At 40.8% G+C, this 23,330-nt stretch overlaps 1 protein-coding gene across 3 annotated transcripts in view; it reads left to right on the top strand.

The window, feature by feature from the left end:
- Positions 1–23,330, top strand: part of unc5cb (unc-5 netrin receptor Cb) — a 106,787-nt gene that overhangs the window by 20,576 nt on the left and 62,881 nt on the right. The gene's annotated exons all lie outside the window — the stretch shown is intronic.

Here is a 23,330-nt window from a genome sequence, read left to right as displayed (position 1 = left end):
GATGCTGGGAATTTCCTGATTTTTTTTTGACTCACCACAAAAATTTGCTCATGTCTTTTGACATAGGGATTTTTTTCGGTCTTGTGGTTCTGCTTTCTGTCTCTGGCTCATCTCCGATCACAGGAGCTTCATCAGGTTTGAACTCGGTCCAGCAGCCACTCCGTCTTTGTTACCCCAGTGGTGGTCTTATATTCAAGTCCCTCTGAAAGAGCAAGTCTGCTTTGATAACCTGACCTGTTTACCCACCAGCGTCTCCGGGGCAGGGCCACTTTGATCAGCTCCAAATTAACTGACCAGTAAGGGAAATATTCAACTTCTGTGATCTCAGCTGGCGTCTGTCTCTGCTCCAGGATCTGTTTTTCTGCTGTGCTTTTTCATCTAGAGTAAATGTTGCTGTTATGCGCTCCTTAGTGGAGTTACAGCTAGTCGTAAAAAGTTTGCAGAGGTCTAGTTAAATTGAAACCAGCATGTTAAATGTACACCAGCGATCACAAGTTTAGGGTCATTTTAATGAAATGTCCTCATGATCTTAAAGGTCTTGATATGAAGGAGTGTGCTTAGATTTGTAAAATAATGTTTGTAGATAAAAACATTAATTTGGCATTTTTCCCAAAAAAAATAATTAATAAATGTATAAATATACATCGTTACATTTGTTTCATTCTATAGTTTTGAAGAGTCTACCATTACTTTAACACAGTATATGTAAAAATAAAAATAAATAAAAATAATAGGAAACATATAGAGAATGAGTAAACGACTCTAAACCTTTGAAGGGTTTTGTATTTGCATGCAAATGAGAATCGATGTTTTATTCTTGTCCCGTTCTCTAGCTAAAAAAATATATTTCTCTTTAAATCTGTAGGTTTCTATGTGGAAGGTTTTTGAAATTGTGATGATTTATAAATTTCATGTTTATTCATTTTTTATAATATTTTTGAAATTCATTGAAGTAATGTATTAAATATTTTGTCTGAATGTTTTCAGCTAGCAATGATGGCACGGTGCTCATTTTTCCTACGTTTGAATGCATTCTGCACATTCTCCCCCAGAATCAGCAAAAAATGTGAAAGTCTGCAAATTCCTTCTGGACCTAATAATAAGCCCATAAGTCACCATAGGTTGACCTCTTTTCTACTGTTCTACAGCTACGGTCGTGCAGACAAATGAATAGTTTGCTTATGTAGACAGGTTTTTTTAGTGCTCTCTGTGCCACCCTTATTGTGCCTTGTCGGAAAAGCTCTTTCTGCATAGTGTTTCGGGGGCACGCAGCTGTGTTCAGACCGTACCGACATTTCCATTGCAACATTGGGGCAATGTTAAGCCCTATCAGGACCTCTTCAACGAGAGCGCCCTGATTAATAGCCTCTCAGCGCTGTGTCATTCATCATCTTTAAAAAGAAGACAGAGAATAAAAGGAGAGAAAAAGAGGATGGAGGTGAGAATACGAGAGAAAGTGCTTACATGAGAGACCTTAAATCATCTTTTTTTCTACTACGTCTCCTGTCCCCTCTCGCTATCTCTCTGTTCCTCTTCCTCTCCTCTGCTCTTTGCATATCACGCTCCTGCAGGCGCGCTGTAATCATCGCAGGTGTGAATGTGGGGGCAGATGCATTGTTGGCCTGCAGGTGAGCTGGCAGAGGTGAAGATCGCATATGTCACGCGCCCGGTCACGGCAGGGGAAAGTTAACCGCATCAAGGTCAGCTCGCAGGCACAGGTTTATGCACACGCTTCTGTAATCACAGTCAACCTTTTTTTAAAAATCACACCCGCACGCTTATTAGGAAATCAAGGAGGATCTTCGTCGGACATCACGCTTTGCAGCGCTATGCCATTTTTCACCCTTATTGCTCTTTTTCATAGTCGTTAAGGGCTGGCCAGCAGACATCAGCAGTGGGTGACCATGGCGATTATTGCACCTACATCTTTTTAAAGAGGGAAGATAAGGATGAGAAATGAGCTCTCGGGTGCTTTAGACTCCGCTGCGCTATCGTAGCGATAATGCTAGCAGGAATGATAGGTCCATTACCAATAGTGTATTTCAGTCCGACCCTGCCATTATTTATGTAGAGAGAGTCATGAATGGACAGTCGTTGCTCAAGCAGACACGTAGTACAGAACACAGGCACAAGTGTCCATATTGCTCTGTGTGACGCTGGCAGTGGCGTTGGCTCACGTTCCGGGTCGCAACTGTGAAAATATTGGCCGAACTCTATCGGCCCAGTGTGAGCTCTGGCATGCCATCGCAAATGTGCCTCCCCCTTCCTGTTTGCTTCCTCCAGTCCAGGCCTGAGACCCGGTAGGGGCAGCCTGCTAACCTCCGGGGCAGCTGGCCTGCCTGATGGGCCCGATTCATCAAACCTGGGCGGGAGGGGTCCCGAAGAGGCCCTTTAGTTAGGCCTGTTGTTTCACTTTATTGTGATAGTTATTAAATAAAGCCTGATGACGGGGGAGCGATAAGAACGCTTTCAACCCGCACCGCAGGACGGTGCATTCCAGACGGAAAACCGGCCACTCGGGAAGAGGCGGTGGAGACGCAGAGAGAGAGTTCACAGTTACCCAAAAGACGGATGGCTTGGTCTGAATGGCTGAACGCCCCCTGTGGTGTGGCAGCGAAACGTCCAGCCTACAGCACACATAGTCTTTCATTTGCCCAGCGGGAGAGGGGTTAGCTGGGGCGAGCCTGGGGCCGACTCTTCACTCACAATATTAACCAACAGCCAACAGTTGGCATGAGAAAATCATCCTCGGCCTCCTGCTGATGAGCACATCCCAGCAGCGTTGCGGTGGATTTCGTTGCCCAGGGGCCCCAGCTGCTGGAGGAAAAGCGGGATGAAGTGGAGGCCTCGGGGCCACATAAAAGAGTTGGTGAAAGGCTTGGGGCTGACTTCTTTTAGACCCAAAAGAACAATAGAGAGCAGATTGTCTCTTTTTTATATTCGCAAGTGGTGTTTATTTGACTGTTTTCTCATCATGCCCTGTGTTTGGACTCATTTCCTGTCTCCATTTCCTTGTGAGCTTGCAGAAACAGAAAGAAGCAGAGCTGCAGGCATGTGATGGGACGTGAGATGAAGAACGCTGCAGGGTTACGTTTTTACATTCCCAGGTGAAGCACGATTTACATGGGAGTGAATTACACACGTCGTTCATTACCAGCCAACAAAAACACACATACTGTATGATGTAGCGCTGCTTCTTTCACTCCGTCTTCTGGCTTTGAAACTGTGGAAATGGAAGGTGGAAATGGAAGCATCAACCCCTGTCTCACTTTATTAATTCATCTGGGCCCTTATTAGTTCCTTTATAACATCAGTAAAGACATTATAGACAGCAGTGCACCCCCACCGCTCTTGATTTAAAGAAGTCCTCGGTTATGTTTCTTTGAAGTACTACCTTAGATTCGAATGTTTCTTGTTGAATTCCTTGAGGATAAATACACAACGATGAATCAATTGCAGTTATACAGTATATTCAAGTTCATTTTTTGACTTTGGTTAAATCTTTCGAGACACTGTTAAGTTCTCTTCTGAAACTCCAGTATGTGAAGCATCGTCCAAAAAACTTGAGATGGTTGCTAACTTTACTTTCCAGCAATGGCATCATCGACAGACGGTAGGACTGCCTTTTTTAAATAAGCATAAAACCAAAACATCACATCTCATACTGTGAGAAATGATGTGACCAATTTTTCAGTTGTTCTGTATCCGTGTGAGATTCTTAGCAGATTTTAACTCAAGACGACTAATGTTAGCACAGCTATGAGACAGACATTCCTTCACCGCCCTGAATGAGTTTTCTCACATCCTGTGCTATTGTCACCTCAAGTTCGTCTTCATGTATGATATGTACGACCGGTGTTTGGGTTTTCACTTTATCGAATGCAAGAAAATTCGGGTGGCACTATCAAGCTGTTTCTCTGTTTTTGTATCATCCATTATTCTCTGTAATTGCATTATGGCCTCTGATAACATGTTTTCCTCCCCTAATCATCGCTTGCGACTGTGTGCGTTTGCGTGTGTAGCACTCGATGATGTGCGTATGTAAATGTAGTTCGGTGAGAGGAGTGAATTGCCTCCTGAATCAGAGCTAAATGTAATAGAGAGCAAGACCAGACAGAACAACATCGCCCCAAAGAACCTTCTAATTCACCTGCTTCTGTGTATCCGCGTGTGGCATTTCGCCGTCTGATATTTACTGAAAATGAATATCCACAAATCCTGTGTAATCAAAAGCAAGCGAATGAATTGATTTGCATTGTTTTCGTGTTCCGGTATTTCATCTGGCGTGACTGCTGATTCACCACTATTATGTCCTGTCTAAATAATTGTCTGAAATTGGACCATTTTGAGTTTATTTGCTCACCTCACTGCTCATGTAATCTGAAGTTTTGTGTTTATAGTTAGTACACATTATTTTGTTAATATATAATATATTATAGGCCTATTGGGTATCAGCCTCACTACTTTTGATATATTCGCAGTAGCCATTGAAAACTCTTACTGAACTACTGTAAAGTTTTTTAGTTTTTTTCAGATCGGCACATTATCTGTCTCTGAGATCCTCACCTCTCACTCCACTGACGGCAAACACACTGGAAAGTTGTTTCAGTTGACCCACTCTCACATTTAGTCATTTTGTTTAGTCAGATGTGTAGTGTTTGTTGTGGACACGTGTGTAAATGGTTTGTGAGATCACTGGGATGATGCGTCTCCACAGGTCTCGTCTTGTGAGTTGTGCTTTCTTCAGCTTGCGCCTTTAATTTTTCAGTGTTTTGTTCTGTTTGAATAACCTCCCCGTGACCTCGCTATCGCACGGCTGGTGAAATCCACCCTCGTCTCTTTCTCTGCTCTTTCTCTTTGCAGATTTCAGAAACTGTCTTTGTCATGAATGTAATTAGTGGGTATGGATCTAATTTAAAATGCAACGTGGAACATAATAGCCATCGTGCTGTGGATGAGGCGCGTCGGCGCGAAATATTTCTGTAGAAATTTGCACGCTGAAAGGTCATCAATTGTACAACATCTGTGATCATTTGCTGGATATTTTTTACATCAACAGTGATTTATCTTCTCTCTCCTGGTTTACATTTGAACCAATGTTAACGCACATTGTGTCTTTGTGTTATGGTTAACACCAGAGGTGGGTAGAGTAGCCCAAAATTGTACTCAAGTAAAAGTACTGTTACTTCAGAATAATTTGACTCAAGTAAAAGTAAAAAGTAGTCATCCAAATAATTACTTGAGTAAGAGTAAAAAAGTGCTTGGTTAAAAAACTACTCAAGTACTGAGTAACTGTTGAGTAACGTCTGATTTATTTTTTAACAAGCATTCAATCAGACAGACACAAATACAGTGTGTGTGTGTGTGTGTGTGAGAGAGAGAGAGAGAGAGAGAGAGAGAGAGAGAGAGAGAGAGAGAGAGAGAGAGAGAGTGTGTGTGTGTGTGTTTGTGACAAAAAATGCAGAAACAAACAACTTCACAAAAGAATTACTCAGTGATGTCACTATTAAGCTTCAACAGTAGTTGGTTCTCAAGGTTCTTGCTGTGAAGCTGTGATCGTTTTTCAGTGAACAGGAGTCCTTGATGACTGAAAAGTCTAAATTAAATTAAAATAACAATTAATTTGAAAGTTAATTTGCTACATTTCAGATTAATATATTTGTTTTCCTTAAAATTTTATTTAACAGTAACTTCAACACTTTGCAGTTTGAATGATGTCCTGCATAAACAAAATGATGGAAAATGTTTATGTTTCCACTGTTCGATATTGCCCACGCCTCATACACACACACAGATATAAGTAAACACTTTGTGACTTTTCGATAGCGCCCACGTCATTCTCTCTCTCTCTCACACAACATACTAAAGCATTGCAATGCAAACGCAGCCCGCTTCAGAGCTAAAGCGGGACTACAGATTAAGTGTCCCTAAAGAACCCACGTATCTAACAGTAGTTCTGCATTATATTAATTAATTTGCACGCGAGTTTTATTTATTTTTATACCGTGTAAGTTATTTTCTGTGTAAGTTAAATGTATGCACCGAACCGTGACGCCCATACCATTTCGGTTCAATGCAAATACATGTACCGTTCCACACATAATATATATAGGAAATGTTTAAAACATATGTTACCTAAAAGACAAACATTCGTCTATCCACAGCAAAAAAAAAAACGATTTTAGAACACAAACCGCTACATGTTTCCTCAAATTAGATGTTGAGTTTTTGAATGCTGAAATGTCCGTTTGTTTTGGGAGACACAGAAGACACCGCATAATGTAGCTGCTGTTTCGCACTTTTATTAAAGTAAACATGCTTTCAATATGAGGACAGGGGTGTTCCTCCTCGGCTGTGTCTGCATTGCCGATGGTTGATTGTGACATTTTAGTTTTGCTACGACTGTAAACTAACCCGTCCCGCCGAACACCGCTGAGATTGAGTATGGTCACGTGACGAGACTGCGCAACTACGTTTGATTGGTGAAACACAGTCACATGGTAGAGCCTTTGGCAGAAGTCTCACTCTCTGTCAAAATAAAACAATGACGCGTAGAATTTTAAAGAGGTCAAAAGAAAAGTAACGAGCTTATTGTAGCCTAATGTAGCGGAGTAAGAGTACAGTTTCTTCTTCACAAATCTACTCAAGTAAAAGTAAAAAGTATAGTGATTTAAAACTACTCCTAGAAGTATAATTTTTTCAAAAACTTACTCAAGTAAATGTAACGGAGTAAATGTAACTCGTTACTACCCACCTCTGGTTAACACTCATAGCTTTTGCAGTAAATGTTAATTGAGGTTAACTGTGATGTCGTTTATTTCAAGCATGCTTCACAAATCCTGTTGAATAGTTGTGTTGTCACATGTTTTCAGTGTGAGGAACCCGTTGGTCTAAATCAATACACAATTAACAATCATTCCATCGCAGTAAAACGTTCCCGTGAAGAGAACATGCAGGAATGTGACCGTACTATTGTCTGTTTTTTATTTTTGACAGCGAAGCCGAAACCTCTCTGGCTCTGAGGATGTATGTGGACACTACGAGCAGATCTTCAGCATTGTGGACATGTCCTGTAATTCTGAAGCTTGTGAATTCATTCGATCTGCTGCTGGTCTATTTGCAGTTTTTCTGCTTCATTTCCTTTGTGTTGCTGTAGAAAAGCAGCATGGTTGTTTCAATATGACATAGAGAAGAAATATTGTGCCACTTTGGTGTACGAGTACTTTTAATAGTCTCATACGTTTAATATTACATCTGCTGGAATTACCATTAAAAACAATCATGGTAACACCATGGTATTTTTTCCAAGTGTGTCATTGGCGTCTGTCTATGATATAATGCACTCAATGAGAGTATTTGTTTTGCTGCTAGAAGAGAGAGAGAGAAAAATATGTATTGCTAATGGAGAAAGAGAGGCGGATTATATTTCTTGTACATGACTCGTGTGGCGTCTTCCATGTGTCAGGTCACAACTGAATCCTTCGCTACTGTATCGGGAAGTAAACCCCCCTTCCGTTTTCTGGAGACGGGTGGCCATTTAACCCCGCCACCAGGCCTGGTGCAATATTAATGCACTTAAACGCAGATGAGGTGAAAGAGGTCTGAGAATGACAGGACCCCTGCAGGCACGCTCCTGTATGAACACACACACAAACTTGCATGCATACGACACGCATGCATTGTCTTTGGCAATAATTACCTTTAACATGTCTGATGTTGCATCAAGCGTCTGAATGCTGCGCATAATGGTGTCTCGGATGCAAACAGAAAAGGCGATTAAGGGATAAAGTTGTTTTTATTTGAGAGCCGCAGTCCCAGAATTCCCCTTCAAATGCTCGCATGTGTGCCAGAAGCTCTCGGAACCTGCACGGAATTCTGATCCGTGTGCGGAGAGGTAGGTGGGGGGGAGACGTGCGGAAAGGCCAGGCCAAGAGTGTGAGAGTGAATAATGAATAAGAAGCCATTTGGGAGGAAGGGGGATGTTGGGAATGATTGGAAAAGAAAGAGTTGAACTGAGAGAAAGACTTTTAGCATGCGAGGTCTTGCAAAAAAGATCTTGGCATCTCACTTAATCCCGACAGGATTATGCAAACTCTAAAACGCAGCGCCGCTGGGACCTGCCCTACCTCAAATCGCACCCCGCCCCATCCTGTCATGTGATACGCTGAGGCAGCCAGTAAGAACAACTGGTTACTTTGTAGCCCTTTATAGTCTGTTCTGACCTGACTCTCTTTATATTCACTACTGGTTAGACGTTTACATCCGCTCTTTGTGTTGAAGCCCCACAGGAGAATCTTAAAAGTACTGTAGGGCGATATCAGAGTTCGTCCAAACTATTTGAAAATGTGTCCGCCCCCCCCTTACCCCTCTGCATTTATCCGTCTAGATAAAATGCCCAAAATACACGTCTCTCAGAGTTGTGTTTATCAAATATACTGGACGCCCTGTGACGTTTGCCAGGCGCCGGCGCCCCAGAGAGCAGGAGCTGTTAGGGTGGGCCTCCCGCTCCACACCAGCAGGTCACTTTACATTCACGTCAAAGTTAGCCAGGGGCCCTGGAGGGTGGGGACAACAGGCGTGTTTCGACACACAGACCGCCTCTAGTAGGGTGCTGTTGTCATGGCGCTATATGAAGTCATCAGCACTGCTTGGTTCTATCAGTCCATTTTTAGTGAGTCCCGTGCACCCTTTGAGACCCCAAACCCCCACACTAACACCCCCGGCGTCTCACCTCCAGCACGCTCCAGTTCCATTAGCACCTTCAGCCATCTCAGCTGTGATTGAAGTGACATAGATGGCAAATATTGGCCATTAATATTTCATACGTGCAGAAAAAAATCCATGTATGTGGCGGTCCTCTTCTTTTACATTTAGTGACATACCTTTTTTTTACAGACAAGTGCGACAATTCTCTTTAAAACATTATTCTTTCATTATTCTTTCAAAAGAAGACAAAGTGGTTTTGTGTACATTCATTGGAAGTCAATTGAGGACGATGTTGTTTGGTTACCCAGATCCTCCCAATCGGCGGTGTGAAACCGTTGTTGAATGTTTCACACATGATCCTGTTTTCATGTACAAGCATTTATATTGCTTTACATTTCTGCATTTAAACCCTCAAAGTGCCTGGCTCGGACTTAAATGATGTATTCACAATGATTTGCTGTTGTGCTGTTGACATAATACCCTATAATACAACCCGCATCGAACACAAAACATATCCTTTATTCTATTCCAGAATTTAAGTCATGGAAAGTCTAAGAAAAGCTCGACCGCAATGTGCTTTTGTGTGCTTTTCTTGTGGCCGTGTAAGGCAGGCTTCGCAATTCCTTAAATGTCCCGTCTGTGAAGTAATTGTATGCTGTCTGTGGTGATTGGTGGCTCGGAGAAGAACCAGGTCCATGTGTTCACCCTGTGGCTTATCATTACAGCCCGATGCTGAAATTCCTCCGTCTTGAAGAGCCTTTACCCCTGCGGTTGGGGTAAGGAAGAGAATTTGCGCTCCTCGGGGGGAAATGGGGTTGAAAAGGGCAGATGAGTCTGTTTATTTTTGCATGCCTCTCCTCTCATGAATCATTGATTTTTCACAGCACAAATGTGAATTGACTTGGTAGGATGCGTTTGACGGGGTTAAGTGGACGACAGTCTAACGCTCCTCGGATGGGAGGAGGAGCCATTAAGCGGAGCCGCCTGAGGAACAGAGCCACCAGCTGCCAGACAGATGACTGTGCCACACGCACAGGTGGGCACACGCTCGTTGAGATATCTGTTAACCCACAAGCCACGGCTTTTCTCTTCACGGATCTGAAATGTGTAGGAGAGTTACTAAATACTATTTAAGTTATTTCACAATTACCCTAATGAAGTACCCTGGTGTTAACATGGTAAGCTAAGTCAAAGTAAGTCAAACGTTTGGAATCACTTTTATTTTCTCAAAATTTAAGAAGATTCAAACTGAAATAATGTACAGAGTGATTATGCCAAGGACAAAAAACGGATCTAAAATAAAATCAAACTTGGTTTTATTTAGCATCCAGAATTTATAGAACAATATTTTTGTTTTTAGTTATTCTCAGAGAAATCTTGGTTGCTTTAAAGTACGTTTAGTCATCCATTTCTAAAAAAATGTTTGTATTAGATTAAAAGTTCACACGAAAAACATTTCAATCAAGGGTGCCTAAACTTTTGTCTGATGGTTCACTTCAAAGAATGCCACTTTACAACAGTGTTGTTAAAACACGGTAATACCATGGTACTTTATTTTTCTTGTCAGTAAATCAAAATGAAAACGCTAAAAGTCTGTAGGAGTTTTTCGAGGGGGTGCGTTTGATCTTTTTATTTAACAGAGTTCGGTGCATCACATCAGAGAACTGCATGTGTAATGTATTAAAAATGGCTTTTCTTTCTTGGGATGTCAGTAATGATTTTCTGAGAGTTCGTCATGCGTAGGTTGGTACATAAGCCGCGTTGCGAAATGACATGATGGCGTGTTTGAATGACGGCATGCTGATGAAGCCGACGGCTTTGTGTGGCTGAGCAGATCATCGCGCCGATATCAAAATATGCATTATGAGGCGTTTCTCTGCCACGCACCATTAAAAGCATTCTCGATGCATCTGTAACCATATTAATTCCTTAACAGCTTTATTTAATGAAATAGACGGGGCCTCTCGGTGATATTAACATAATATGGAAATCGTGGTCATTACGGAGGTTTAATTTATGAACAGAATGTAGTGGAAGCAATGGTTAGAGCGCCGGAGAGGACCAGACGATCCAATATTGAGAGATGTTCTCGGCACAGCTGGTTATCTAGGGGGAATTGCAAATTCACGCTCCAGCTTCCCAGCAGCCTTGGAAGCAGTTTGGGGAAAATAGAGAGCGAATCGAAACCTGAGGCGCCGAATGGTTCCTCGGCGTGGCAAACGGTAAAGGCTTCAGAAGTGTGTCGGCTACACGAGCCCGTGCAGAACGCAAGGTCTAAATAACTCATTAGAGTCTGCTGCGATTTCCAGCATGTGTGAGGGTCTGGGATGGTGATCTGTAGCACTCCTCCGCTTTCATGTGCCGTCTTCTGGAGACATCTTGTCTCCTCTCTACCGTCTCCCTTTCTACCAGTCTTTTCATTAATCTAATCTGTGCCTCGGCTCAGCCGTGCCCCGCTGAGTTAAAAGAAGTTGTAGTTTACAAACAAAAAGAGAGGGCACGAATGTTCCAGTTGCAGGTGTCCGTCCTCTTCGTCTTTTTTTGCATTTGTTTCACAAGCATGTGTTGTGTTGTGTTTAACTCACTTGGCCATCCATGAAGTCTTTGATGTGTAACTAGCGCTGCCAGATTCGGTTCGTCTCGATAGCTCAATTGTAGCTGACTCCTGAAATGAAACTTTTTAATGTAACATTGAGGAATGTCACACCGTCTCCTTTCGCTCGTCTTCCTCACCTGCTGTGTTCATGTACTTTTGAATGCGAGAGAAGTGATTTGGTTCTCCCTGCTCCGGCTTCATTTTTGCTTCATTTATGATCAATAATAAGTTCTCTGAGGGCCGGGCAGGCCGAGCGGCTGTTGGTGATTCATTGATTTCTGCGGGGATGTACCGCATGCATGCTAATGAGCAATTTGATACGTTGGAAAGCTGTGTACTCTGGAGTGTTTTCAAATTATTGTGACGCAACCATCGACCCGTCCACCTCCGCTGTCTTTTTATGTGGTTTCTGTGTTAAAAGCCACGTTGGAATTAAGCTCGTCTGTAAAACGTGGCTTTCGCACTCCCTCTGGCACATGTTCCTCCACATTCGGCTGTTTTTATTGCAATTTGTAGATGAGCATTGTTTGCGACTTAAAGGGACAGTAGCAGTCTGATCAGCTAATGTTTTTCTTGATTTTGCGATTTCAGAGCTCAGGAGACTTAATAAAGTTCTTATTTGAGTTTTGTTGAATATCAAAGTATAGAGATATACGATCAACGTGGGAAGCCGAGCTCGGATAATTTAGTTTTAGATGGATTTGTTAAAATTTTAAGGTCTTAAACTGTACTTAAATTTTTTTGAAAACTTTGTGAAATATTGACATTGAAGGAGACAAGTTAACTGTGAAGCAAAACACATTAATTTATTTAACAACATTTATGCCAGACAGAAAGAAATGACATATTAAAGAGCTTTACACTCTTAAAAATAAGGTGCCTCAAGTGGTTCTTCAGAAGAAGATTTTGGTTCCTAAAGAACCTTTAACATATGAAGAACCTTTCTTTGGGTGCAGACACGATATTTTATAAACAATAACGTTTTTATCTACATTAAGCATTAGCTTTATTGATCAGCCTGTAAACCTTTGTGACCCAAGCATACATTTCATGCCTTAATTTCACCAAGATTTAAATCTTTAAAATGGCATTATTCCGTCAATATTGAAGATACTGTAGTTTTATTTTCACAGAATGTTCTGTAGGATGATTTCATATTGCAAAGATTAAAAAGACTTTTGCTTGGTTCTCACAAGCAGGGTCACATTTTGTAATGAACAACGCTCTAATTTGGAAATTATTTAAAGCTAGATGTAGTTCTGGTATGAATGACATAAAAAGGCTAATTTAGTTCGTAACTCTGTTTTCTGTTCATGATGTTCATGATGATTTTAATTGTTACATTACATGTGTTGTTTGAATGTTGTCAGTAGTTTTTTATTATTTAAAATGATTCATTTTCAGACTTCTATCAGGGCATTCCCTAAAGCCACAGCGCCCTACAATACATTCATACTGTGGATATAATATAATATAAATGGCCCGATAAAAGGTCATGTCTTTTATACAGTATATACAGTATCCAACTGGGCTATATTGATTAAATATTTAATAAACTGGACCTTTTGGAACTTAAATTGAATATCCGTTTTATGGCATCGCTGTGAAGAACCTTTTAAGCACCTTTGTTTTTAAGAGTGTACTTTAATTCCATCTAGTGGAAGAAACTCAGCGTTAGCTGAACCCATTGTTGTGAATCCTGTTTCAATAGACAGGTGAGTCTGGATTTGTTGAGGCGGCCCGCCGAATGTAAATGGGAGGTTGTGACAGATCCTGGAATGTATTCATCACTTCATCTTTAACTTTTATAGTCTCCGCGGGGCAACGTCTGCTCCTTGATCATACAACAAACCTGTCAGTTCACATCAGCACCAGTATTAAAACAATATTTATTTCAAAGCAATAATTTATATTTTGTATGTAGTTTTATAAGATGTGGATTATAAATACACATTCTCTGTGTTATACAGTGTTAGAGGCTCGATTTCCTCCGATTCTGTCTAAGTATTTGTTGGAAGTCTTGCTATATTCATATAAAAACAAAATCTTAATTTGTTGACCCCCATTTTTTATGTTTTGTATTCAAACAATGGATGTAGGGGGGCCACTGTTGTTTGGTTACCAACGTTCTTCAAAATATCTCCTTTTGTGTTCTGCGGATGAAAGTCGGTCAGATTTAGAATGGCATTAAGGTGAGTAAATGGGATCGTAGCAAATCAAGAATGAGATTTTTAGGGGATGGATGAGGTTACGAGGGTCTTTTTATCAGAAGAAACTATGAAACCGGTGACTAAAGCAGACTTGTACTTTTTATCTAATCTCTTTTTGAATAGCATTCTTTGATAATGTTGGGATCGGAGTCTTATGGACATCGGAAACTTTTTCAGATAGTGTGTATTTCTATCAGTTGTGTCGTCTTATCTCCGGAGTAAACTCAAAACGACAGTTCCTCCTCCTCCCGGGCTGCGTCTCTGTCAGTCCTGGAAGGAAACAGTGAAGACCGAGGGGAAGTGGCTTGACAGGCAGAGACCCGCAGACGTGTACTAATTAACTTATTTAAACAAACCTGACAAGAGGACGAGAAAAGCTTTCAGTGCCCCCTTTAAAAAGCCATTACCAGGAAGAGGGCAGAAGAATGAGTGTGTGTGTTTAGGGTGGTCTGCGGGTGCAGGGTTACTGCAAGACTCCTTAGTACAACCCCCCTCGCTCGCTCTCTCTTTCTCCCTCTCTCTCTTTCTTTCTCTTTTTCTGACGGAGTTGTTAAGGAGGTAGATTAGAGCGTATTTGGGGGGTGGAGATCTGTCAAGAACAGAGGATTTGTGAGCAATCCCAGACTTTTGACAAGATGACCTTTCATTCCCAGAAAACCCAAGCTTAATGAAGGTGCGGATCAGTCAGAGAGTGTTGCTTTAAAACAAACAGACGGTTAGAATAAAAAAATGAGTAAAAAACACAGTTTCGTATAGACCATCGGATGCACGTGTCTGCCCCGAAGTTAACTTCCGGCCTGTGTTTGTTGATCGGTCTTGCTAGTGCTAATAATATAACTATTTATATTTTATTTAATATTTATTAATATTTGATTGTATAATAATTTTATTGAATAAAAAAGTTGTTGAGTTTTTTTCTATATATTTTTTTTAATAAACAATTTGTTTGAGTAGGGCGTGTAACTTTGGCACATTTAAATTTAGCCAAGTTACAGTTCTTCTACTGGTGACCCAAAATAATACAATAAACTATCTAGCCAAATAATTGACTTGTTATTTCTTTATCAAATAATCTGCAGGGACTCCGCTGTATGTTGTTGCTTTGAAACCGTCTACTCCGTCTGCCCAATTACCTCAAATAATACATTTGGTAACACTTTTCTTGAAACAAGTATGCATTATAAAGAGTTATTAAAGGGTAAACTGCATTATAATTCTTCCAAATGTGTGTTGTAATGCATTATATGTAGTTGTAAAGAAGTGTAAACAATTAAAAATGTGTAGTGTAACGAATTGCTAAGTGTTATAATGTATTAACTGTAATAACAATTATTCATAAGACATTACAATGTTTTTAAAACTACTTTTATAATGCATTATATATACATGCTTCAAGGAAAGTGTTACCATACATTTGTATTGCAACTTATTATTATTATCATCATTAAACATTAAATCATTAAAACAAACATCTACTTTTTTCCCTAATTTAGCAATAAATTGTTGGTAGAATTTGTTTGTTGAACTCTCAATGAGCGAGTCGTTCACTAGTAAAGATCCTTCACGCCATTTTCTCCTCTTCAAGTTCCTTTTTAATTCCTCTCCACCCCTTCTTTCTTTTTGAAGAAAAGCAGAGAATCGACAGGCTGAAAATAGAAATGGATTGAGAGTTCTTGGAGAGAGGAGCCATCAGCGTCCCAACAGTCTTCAAAGAGAAGCGAGAACAAGCGATCACACATACCGTAATTAGAGGAAGGGCCATTATCTTGTAAAGATGTTTTCCTTTGCAGACCATCAGAACATTTGCCTTGAGGATTTTCTGTGGTAACTTAATAATAGAGGCGTTCAGGTTCATTAGCAGCGGAGCGTTTGAAGGGCCAGAATCAGTAATAGAAAATTCTTCTGGAATCTGGCCGTGGACTCATGCGGGCTCTCGCGCAGGCTTTTCGAACTGAGATAAAGCTTTCTAATGAATTCGGAGTGCCGTATAGTTTAGCCTAGACCAGACTGCAAGAAATATTCAATCATATCTCGGATGATGTCGCTGTTTCTGCCTCCTGCTCGCAGAATTAACGCATTTATTAAACCAATGAATTGAGACGTCTCTTATTAATTGGCAAAAGTGCGGAAAGCTCTGTTGGTAAAATGCGCTGCTGGGGCTGGAAATGAAACTACTAAAGCTGTTAATTAGCAGACGTAACCGTCCGCTTGTCTGAAGGACCATCCCGCCCAGAGATTAATAGGCGGTGCTCGTAAAACACGGCAGTTTGCGGATACAGCTGGTGGGATCCAGAAGCGCAGTGAGGGTCATCGCAGGGGCCGGTTTAATGAGTGGCCCCGGGTGTGAGGTGCTGTCTTCCGTCACGGTGACGGCTCATCTCGCTTTGTGCTCGTCAGTATGCGTGTCAGTTCAAAGGCAGCCACACTAGTAGCCACATGGTGGGTCTGGACCGGCGGGGTGAAGAGGTGGGCTTGAAGGTTTGAGGGTCAGGTCGGGCAGCTGAAGACGGGTGTAAAGAGGTGCGTTTGATAGGAGCGTGCCTGGCGAGGGATGAAAGGTTTTGAGATGAGACCTGCCGGCTGTGGTAGCTGGAGGCTCCACTGACCAGGACAGTCGGGCGACACATGGCTTTCATTAGTCGAACCTCGAGCGTGGGCCACCGGCGGCTCACCGATGCTGGAAACAGAAGGTGAGGCTGATTCAAAATTGGGTGTGCTTGTCAACAAATTGATAACCTGCCAAAAGGCATCAATCCAAAACGCTGGATTGGAATCACATGTGGTGATGTTTTGTTCTCTTTTCAGAAGCAGACGGTAGAACTAAAAATCAAATGTTTCATTTCCTGTTTCTCTACTTGTAATGCTCAGCAAGAAACCGACTGCATTGCTCAATTCAGAACCTCCCCCCAGTGTTCAGGTCTCCTGGGTTCACGACTCCACCCCCTTCACCTTCCTCAGCCCTACCCTGCTGCTTCTCTACGTCTGACCATTCATCCTGATTAATGGAGCCACTTACCAGCCCTTTAAATCTTAACTGTGCTGGTTAACCCTCACCGATGCTCAGCCCTGGGCTGGTGGGAAAACGTGGATGGACTTGTGGGATTTATAGTTTTATGTTTGAATACTGTTTTGTAGGCTTTCCTTTGAGGTGAATATCTGAATTTACACAAATGATCCTTTTAGCAAGTTTTCATCCCTTAATAATGGCTTGTATGTTTTCTCATGGTTGTGCATGAATCACGAGTCCCTGTTTGCAGTGAAGCTGTCCACTCTTCCTCAGAAAAAACCTTCAAGGTCCTGGACGTTTTTTGGGTTTCCAGCATCTTCTGCACATTTGAGTTCTTCTGCACAGTGGCTGTATAATGGTGTGATTAAGTATTTTACACTGAAGACAACTGAAGCACTTCCACACCATTATTACAAAATGAACAAATTGATTTGATGTGACATTGATCCTTGTAAAAGGCAAACAAGAGATATGTATACATTACAAACCCAATATACACACTTCCTGTAGCTCAGTGGTTAGAGCATGGCGCTAGCAACACCAAAGTCATGTGTTCGATCCCAGGGATTGCACATACTCAAATACAAATGTATAGTATAATGCAATGTAAGTCGCTTTGGTTAAAAGCGTCTGCCAAATGCTTAAATGTAAATGTTAATGTAATGCACATGCAAGAATGTTCTTTATAATACCATGAATACCAAAAAATGTTTATAGTTAACTTCAAATCAAATTTGATTTTATTTACTTCTACACATTTCTGGTGCTTATTATGAAAGATTCATCCGTGCATGTTAGTCCTGAGAAACAATTCTCCATAATGTTTAATCAATACATCATTAGTTGCTCTGTTTCTCAAGCAAGGTTTTTTCTGTAATGTCACTCAGCTCATGTGGACGTTGGCCCAAAGCAAAATGGCTTAGTATGCATTGATTTAGCAAATTTGTATTTAACTCATGGGTTTGTTCAAATCACGAAAATAAGAGTTAGCAGAAATAATAGCGAAAGGTTACTGATGCAAACAATATTCTTTGTGTTTAAAGTTTCCCAGCGCCCGCTTTCAGTTTCCTCTCTAAAGTAAAATTATTGTTGTTGTCTCTCTCTGCTCGTGTCTATAATGGAGGATAATAAGCTGTTGTTTTTACTGAAAGACACAAACTGCTGGGTGAAAGAATCGATCACTGCTAATACAAACCGTGTGCATTCCCTTTATCGCCAGCGGATCTCTGTAAGAGAGTAGCGTGTCATTTTCTATGATTTGGGTATTGATCAAATGCTTTTTTATGCCCTGTTTGCTTGAGCAGTGATTAAAACATATTTTTTGTTTTGGATTAAACTTTGCTTGGCAGACAGTACATGGACGAATGTATGTGAGACATAAGAGGAGTTTTGACATGAAGATAAGCTGGTAGAAAGAGGCCAGAGAAAGTGTTTTAATGCCGCACAAGTGCAGCTCTTCAGTATTTGACTGGCGTTCCGTATCTCTCCGTCTCAAATACCAGCCATAAAATTGTTTATCTGCCGTGTGCTGAGAGTTGATCCGTACGTGCAGGTTTCTCCTCTCACGGAAAACCACACGTTTCCTTTCAACAATTAGGAAACGTCTGCTGCACGTTAGCCTGCCAAATTAAGACGTATAAATCTCGCAAATGAAAACAAATACAGGCAGTGACGTTTGACCCTCATTAAAGCCGCAGTGCCACAACATGTGCACTGATATATGACTTTGCAAGCCTCGCTTATGGTTTAAATTTGCCGTTGACCTGTATGTTACCCCGAAGTGCCACTTTTGTGGACTTCGGTTTTGTTGTATGTTTCAGATCTTTGGGAATTTGGTTTTCTATATAATGTCTCAAATTTAAATGAAGACCTTAAGACGTGAATGATACATGCGAGCGTTTGGTGTCGCACAGCAGCAGGTGTTTTGTATACTAATGATGACACATGTCTGACCTCTTCACCTGCATTAGCTTCAGTCCCGAAACTCTTCATCTGCCTTCATAGGATTTTATTGTTCTGATTTGAATGATAATGATTCTTTACTGAGTTATCTCATTCATTCTTTTTTACTCCAATTAAAATCTATTGTACTTAACTGGTGCAGGGTGTCCGTGGGGTCTCAAAAAGTATTAAAAGTTGATAAATACATTTAGAGAAAAAAAGCCATTAAAAAGTCTTAAATGCCATTTTTCTAGGCTGTGCATTTTGTATCATCTTTTCATATTTGTCCAGAGAGGTCATACGCTAACGTTTAGCTGAAGTCAATCATTGTGTAGGCGAATAGTTGGAGGTCCATTTAAACCCGGTTGTTAAACAACATCGTTGACTAATGGGGAAATGCAAGTTTTCATGCAAATGGTTGGAGGATAAAGTGTTTGAACCATGGCTGAGGGCCGTGAGGCGTACTGCTCTGTGTGCCGTTAGGGGATTAGCATAGCCTCGTAATAAACCTTGCATTGGGTTAGTCACTCAACTCTCTTGGGCTTCGTATCCACCCTTCTGAATTATGTTGCATTAATGAGGAGTTATCACAAACTACGACTGTTTAGTTGTGCTATCTTACAATAATTATTTAGCAAATGTAAGTTAAAGTGTCGTAATGTAGGTGTGGGGTCTTAAAACGTATGGAAAGAGTCTTAAAAATGGTATTTTAAAATTATTAAATTTAGCTCCATAATTTCAGTATATACACAGTGATTTTAATCCATTTAAAAAATAAAGCAAGAATAATATAAATAAATTATGCTTTTTATGCATTATAAAATAATTTTATACACTATGTTTTTATTTATTCTATTTTAATACACTATTTTTATGCCTTCAGGGCTGGACGTTAACTTTTTTTGCACATAAGACTGGTGCTATAGAGGTTTAAAGTTTTGTAACAGGCCAAATGTCTGTTGTCATCATAAAAAAAATTCAAATATCAAATCACATGAATAGGCACGTAACGTAACTGATTAACATTACATACACATGGATAAATCATATAATTTTTTGTTTACCTAAATTTGTTTACATTTTTCTGTGTTTAAATTTTTTTACAAATCAATAGTGGTTTATTTGTCCACACATATTTCTGCACTATACCATAGTATTTACCATAGTAAACTGAAGTAAAATTCCTAGATACTAGTGTTTTTCAACCTTATTATAGTATACTTCAGGGTTAAGGGCAGTTTTTGGAACGGGGCGGTAATTGCACAGTGCCATTTTTTTCCTCTTATAATTGATGTGTCCCACTAATGATTTTGCATCATTCATTGACAGCTTTTGCTGAACCGTGATAATGAACAGCCACGACAAGAACGATTTAATTAACCAAAGATGATGAGAAAAATGAGATTTTGGGATCCGGCAAATTTCTGCATTTTGGATCGATCTGGCCTGAAACTGAATTCTGTCCAAAACTCCTCAGTCCAACCTTGAATTATCAGAGGAGTGACTCTGAGGATGAGTCCCCATACATCTGGACCGGCCCGGGTATGATGGCCCAGTTCACAGATGCTGATTTTCCTGGTGCCAATGGCCCTGCGCATGTGTTTGAAGGAGGACCGTACCTCATATTCACAGGCAGACAGTTGCGCTGAATGCCCGCATGTGTGCAGCAGTTTGGGGAGACAGGAAAGCTCGCTGACCCGTGGCAGAGTTCAATTAGCATGTGCAAATTACACCTGCTCTCCATGCTGCCTGTGAGAGGCGAGTGCAGGCGCTGCCCCTTGCCGTCGGGCACCGCAAGGAGGGGAAGATGTTGTCGGTGTTATTGCATGGCTGTATGAAATATTAACACCGTAGCGGCAGCTCTCCGGGTCCCTGTACTCATCAAAAATAGAGCAGAGAGGGAGAGAAAGAGCCCGGGGCGTTGCCGTAGCACCCAGCCTGTAATGAGTTTAACCTTTGGCCTCAGCCCTATCTCTATACCTCGTGACCCTAGTAGTGCTTTCTTTAAGGAACACTTTAATGATGTTTGAAGAGGTGCAGCTCACCCCAGACCCCCTGGGTCTGAAAGCGAAAAAATAATATGTTCCGTAAAATGCTTATGAATGTGTGATTTATTTACATTCATTTCACCTGCACCTTAAGTAATAAAAGCAAGCATTTACTTCAAAGGAGACAAATGGCTCTTGGTTTTAACAGCTTGCATTGTTGTTGTTTGTTTGTCAGGCAAGCAGATGTGTTTGATGAGCTTCTGTAGTGAAGAATATGTTAAATGAGCAGAATCCACAATGTCATTATCAACATTGTTTTCTATTCAATTCATACTGCCGATTCATAACGATAGTCACGTTTTTTTGTCCTCCTTGAATCTAATTGATGGCGTATGAAATAATGCACTATTCCAAATTTTTGAGAGCTGGGAAAAACATACATTTCCATAATACGTGTGTCATTTTTTGAGTGCATGAACTGGAAATAAAGAACATAGATATATTGAAATAATATTTAACCGTAGAAGAAAGTGATCAATATACCTCCGGAAGTCGAATAAACCAAAGATTTGTATGATGTTTAAAGTGCTCAGCAGTGAGTCTCTGTGGTTTAGGATCATGTGGACCCATATCTGTGCTCTTAAAGCACATGCCCAAAGATCTACAATGGATGTTCTTGGTACAGTGAGATTCATTTGATAACATTTATCCCATCCTTTCGTTGCAAACAGTATTTGACTATAAGCTCTCATTTGGGGCCCGTATAAACCGCATTGTGAAATTGGCGCCTGCTCTCTCTCTCTCTCTCTCTCTCTCTCTTTCTCTGTAAAGCAAATCAGTTTTAAATGTGTCTTAATGGAACACTGTCACTTAAGCTCTGTGTGAGATGTTGGCTGAAGGTTGGCGTCAGGTTATCCAGTGGCTCCATGCTGTCCTGCGGAAATACCGCGGCTCAGGAATAAATCTGATGCTTGGACATTTTTTACGGATTTCATAACGGTTTAACAAACTCCCTCCATAGCCTCGAATGCCCTCCATCTCCTCTCTCATCTCTGATAGGAGCTCTGCGTGTTCAGCCCAGGGGAGCGGGCCGTTGGGTAGGTGATGTGCCCTGCAGCGCTTCTTTCTTGATTAGACGCAGCAGCACCTAGAAATCTCAAAGGCCGTCTTGAGACGCATTTGTGCAAAATTGCCTTTTTACAGCACTGCGATTTGAAGCGCTTGATGTGGCGTCTGCTGAGTGAAATTGGCCGTTGTTTGTTGCTGCCCATCTGTACACTTCCTGCCAGATTCAGTGGATGTACAGTGTATAGGAATGACATGAGTACTGTATAGATGTATAGAAATGATACATTATAGTATTGGGTGCTAATAGATACCTAAAGACTTAGGATTTTGGGAGCTGTACTGTGTTTAATGCTGTAGCGTGATATGATTTGCTTGATCATGGGTCTGTTTAGTTTAGTGAGGATAAAACAATGTGGAATGTAAATGTGTCACTAAATGCTAAGCTGTGTTTTTATACTGAAATATTATATTTATTTATCTTAAATAAATACTTAGGGTGTTTTAGTAGAGGAAAGAAAGCTTTCCATATCTTTTGTTGTTGACGTCGTGTATGCAGCCAAACACGTTTAGTCTTTTTATGATAATTGACAGATAATAGATCATACAAAGCAAATAAAATTGTTTTTTATACTTGATAGTTTTTAAATACTGAAGTACAAGTGTTGTGTTTCTTTGACACTTGATGTATAATGTAAAATCTGTGTCCTGAAGTAAAAGCAGATAAGACAAGTGTGCAAGACACAAGAAACGTACAGAACCTAAAAGGCATTTAATCAAAGAAGCATTAGCGTCTTTTTTCTACACTGAGAGCCTTTAGGCCGGTGTCCGTACAGGGCTAAAGACTATTCCTAGACTTTGCCTTTCCCTTGCACTGACATATCTTAAAATACAGCAGTGCCATTGTTTTGTCTCAAAATGTACGCAAGTGATATTGTTTTTGTAAGGCATGTTTTTTAACCTAATCCCTGTCCATGATATCGCCCCTTTGTGTTATATACAATCTGTCCGCAAAGGCTTTTTTCACAAAGAACATATCATTGTACATTCTTACCCATCTTAAAACAAGGTGTTACTGTGAAACTTAAAAGTCCCTAAGTCAGTTTCTCAAGAAATCACAAATGTAGTTTCCACAGTCTTTAACATCTAAAGTTCTCATCTGGCCAGAAGCGAGGGGAACAAAATAGCTGGCACAATTTGAGGGGCCGGGCAGCCGGTTTTGTGAGACACATCTCATAAATCTTCCTGCTATTGATTAAGATTAGAGGTGAAATGTTATGATAATGTTAGCTGCTTTCAGTAGCTGTGTTGTTCACTGGAGCAGTTAGCACATTAATCACAGCTGTCTCGACTGGCGGCCGCAGGGATTCGGGGGCATTAGTGGGTGATGCCCAGCTGCCCGGCTCCGGCTCTGGCTCGGCCCGCGTGAAGCCGTTTCTGTGTAGCACAGGGAGCAATAATTGATGCCCCAGTGTCCCAAACGCAGTACGCCTGTCTGTCACTTTTAAAAGAGCCTTCTCTACAGAGGATTGTGTTTTGTGTGTCTGTCCGTTTATACATGAATGAGGTCAGGCGAGTATTTGAAACATTAACTTCATCATAGTGCATATTTGACAAAATTCAATCATCCTCAGTAAAAAGGTCTGAACAGCCTCATTAGCAATAATACAAATTAAGAGTGAGTGGGAAGTGCATGTTCTCTTTATTAGATCACATCCGTCTGTTTAAACAGAAGCTTTGACATGAGAGATCATGCACTACCTTTAAGGGTCGCAGATAACAAATGGAGTCTAACGTTTGAGGTGGTGCAGAAAGCA

This window comes from Triplophysa dalaica, chromosome 22 (genome assembly GCF_015846415.1).
Source record: "Triplophysa dalaica isolate WHDGS20190420 chromosome 22, ASM1584641v1, whole genome shotgun sequence".
Classification (NCBI taxonomy): Eukaryota; Metazoa; Chordata; class Actinopteri; order Cypriniformes; family Nemacheilidae; genus Triplophysa; species Triplophysa dalaica.
The sequence above is the reverse complement of the archived record's forward strand: the minus strand, read 5'-3'. Positions and strand labels throughout refer to the sequence as shown.